This window comes from Gymnoscopelus braueri (genome assembly GCF_963280865.1).
Source record: "Gymnoscopelus braueri genome assembly, contig: SCAFFOLD_35, whole genome shotgun sequence".
Classification (NCBI taxonomy): domain Eukaryota; kingdom Metazoa; phylum Chordata; class Actinopteri; order Myctophiformes; family Myctophidae; genus Gymnoscopelus; species Gymnoscopelus braueri.
Genome location: NW_027660596.1, coordinates 804,778 through 808,061, shown reverse-complemented (window position 1 = coordinate 808,061; position 3,284 = coordinate 804,778). Strand labels below are relative to the sequence as shown.

The window sequence follows — 3,284 nt, the reverse complement described above, 5'->3', positions numbered from 1 at the left end:
TCCCTAAGATCCCAGACGATATGTCTCATATCACAATATCATATAATATCGATATTATATATGAGTAAAAAATATTTCATATCATCTCTGTCGGGTGGAAACGTCCAAAAATGTTACTTTTCAGGATTTAATTATTTTTTTTGCAAAAGTAGCAGATCTACAAGCTCAAAACGCATCGCTTCGTGCCACGTTTCGAGCTTGTGGATCTGTTACTTTGGATGGTTTTGTGTGACGCTGTATGATCAAGTAGGGCATTCATAAAATATATGGAGATAAGAGTTTCACACATTAGAAGAGTTTTGTGCCCGACAGCAACGATGTGTAGCTAGGGGAAAAATGTGGACATATGGATGAAAACGTATTTGATCGAAAAAATAAAATGAAAACAATTGGTAGTGAGAATATAAAGAAACCCATTCTAATCAAGAACTTTTGAAAACTGTTTCATAGCCATAGCTAAAGTCAGACCTGGCATCTTCGGACCAGATCCTAATTCTGATTCTGGTTCTGAAGTGGTTCCTCAAGGTAATGATGCACACGCACGCACGCACGCACGCACGCACGCACGCACGCACACACACACACACACACACACACACACACACACAGGCTCGTTAGGAAAGAATTTAGCTCGGTCCATTCTTATGGCTTGTTTGTACTGTCAGGACTCTCAAAACAAGGTATGGACCCAAATGCAGAAATCAGGGACAAAGAAAGAAAGAATGAACTTATAGTCTTTACTTGGAAAACGTTAACTCAGGCACACCTTTCAATAGGGAATAATACAAGCACTGTAGAGCAAACTGACAAACAAGCAAACAAAGGCAGACATCAAGGTGTATAAGTAGACTAGGCACTTACAGTAGGGACCATCGAAACAGCTTAGGTGAGCAACACAGGTGAAAAAAGGTATAATGGCTACAATATGTAATACAGGTTATCACGATTTTATCCACTTTCTAAAGTGCAGAGTGTTTTTTTATTTACTATAATACCAGCCATGGAGAAATCCATTTCTGCTCATTGTGATCTTGTAGATCTGCTACTTCTGGACACGGTGCACAACCAGATGTCTTACACCATGTCAGTGCTGTTGGTGGGTAGTGTGGTCTCATTCTAGTAGAACATCTCTGTACCACCCGATGCATACATCCAACCTGGGATGGTGCGAGGCTCATCTCTAGAAATAAGGATGAGTTTATCGATAAATTATGACCATCCAGAGTGGGACCAGGAAGCAGAGTTGCAGTCTCACCCTTCTCTGTGCTTCCACCAGAACAGCCACCTGCCCTACAAATAGGATAATTATCTTGACTTACTCTGTCTTACCGAAACGTGGCTGGGTGAGCAAGAATATGTCAGTCTAAATGCAGCCACCCCGCCAAGTCACACGAATACTCATATAGGCCTACCTCGAGACACCGACCGGACTGAAGGTGGCCTAGACCTAAACCTAATTACAAATCATTTGCCTCGTTCTTAATCTTTCACACATTAGAATGGCAATTTGAGCATTCAAAGATTATTACTTTTTTCATAGTCAAATTATACTCAACTCCTGAAGTTCTTTCCAACAGCCACCAGAGGGTGCCTATGTAATTCAATTGTGTACATTTCTAGGTTTGATTGTTGGTTTAACTGTTGCACTAGCTGTGACAGTGGTGGCAGCGCTGATGTTCTACATAAAGAGGATCAGAAAACCACAAGGTGAGACAACACGCACGCACACACACACACACACACACACACACACACACACACACACACACACACACACACACACACACACACACACACCCTTGTAGATCTACAAGCTTGCAATGCATACAATCCATTACGACAAGGATAAGGATAATTCCTTTTAACAGGTCGTTCATGAAAGTCCTTGCGGTCTTGTTTCCAATGAGAACCTGTGAGCAATTGGGGTTAAGAGTCTTGCTCAGGGACAAATTTCATATCATCGGCACATATGCTGGGATAGCCTGGAATCGAACCTGGGGCAACCAGGGCCTCTGGTTCCCTAGGCGGGCTCACTAACCACTCAGCTATGTCCGCCCCCATGGTAGAGTACAGTAATTATGGTAAATAAGTGGTTAACAAAAGAGAGAGAGAGAGAGAGAGAGAGAGAGAGAGAGAGAGAGAGAGAGAGAGAGAGAGAGAGAGAGAGAGAGAGAGAGAGAGAGAGATTCACCTTGTGTTTTGTTTGTGTTATGACACCATAGACTTGATTCTGATCCATAGTGGCTGGTTGGAGTGAGAGTTAAGCGTGTTGCATATATTTTCAGTGGTCATCCTCAGTGCCAGGCAGCCCAATGAAGATGATGGAGAGGTGAGTATTATGACAGTTTTCTGATGATTATTTATTGTTCTTTGTATAAATAAGAGAATGATGCCATGCAGACTCCAGTACTCATGTTATGTTCTTCAGGTACTTTTTCATTTTAGCTTTAGGACGGCAGCAGGACAGACAAACACGTTTTGAAAATGGTTGACATGGTAAATGAAACTGGGACAAATAATATTCAGGAGGAAAGACCACACCCGAAGACAACGCCTGGAAACCAATTATGAGAAGTAAATACACACAGACTATAGTTTGTTAGTCAGTGTGGTTCATCATGTCAAACTTCAGTATCTCAGTCTCTCATCAGTGACTGTCCTTCTGGTGAGCCTCTGTGCTTGCATCTCCACTCAAAATTATGGGTGTGTGCAAATGTTCTTGACCAATGAAACGCTCTCCTTCCCCTCCCCTATATCTGTCAGACCACAGGTCCAGACTCCATCTATCAGAGCCTCCAACCAGCCACTATGGATCAGAATCAAGTCTATGGTGTCATAACACAAACACAGCAAGGTGAGTCTCTCTCTGTCTGTCTGTCTGTCTGTCTGTCTGTCTGTCTGTCTGTCTGTCTGTCTGTCTGTCTGTCTGTCTGTCTGTCTGTCTGTCTGTCTGTCTGTCTGTCTGTCTGTCTGTCTGTCTGTCTGTCTGTCTGTCTGTCTGTCTGTCAGTCTGTCTGTCTGTCTGTCTGTCTTGTCTGTCTGTCTGTCTCACAGAAAAAAATGACACTTATTATCAGTTTGATGAACATCTGCATATATTTGTGTCATCCACAGTGCCAGGAACCCCACTGGTGATGATAGAGAGGTGAGTATTATCTTTGTTCTGGTGTAACTTGTGTGTTGCAGGGTTATTATAGTTACTCAAACTAAGACTAAAACTAAAATAAGAAAAAATATATATATGTGGGAAAGAAATGTCATTACTGAACCTAAAATGCTAAAAT

General features: G+C 42.1%; 1 long non-coding RNA gene across 1 annotated transcript; it reads left to right on the top strand.

Moving 5' to 3' along the window:
- The first annotated feature begins 448 nt into the window (after positions 1–448).
- Positions 449–2,329, top strand: LOC308081403. The gene is made up of 3 exons (XR_013932844.1): positions 449–525; positions 1,621–1,707; positions 2,286–2,329. It is a non-coding gene; the product is annotated as an uncharacterized lncRNA (long non-coding RNA).
- The last annotated feature ends 955 nt before the right edge of the window (positions 2,330–3,284 follow it).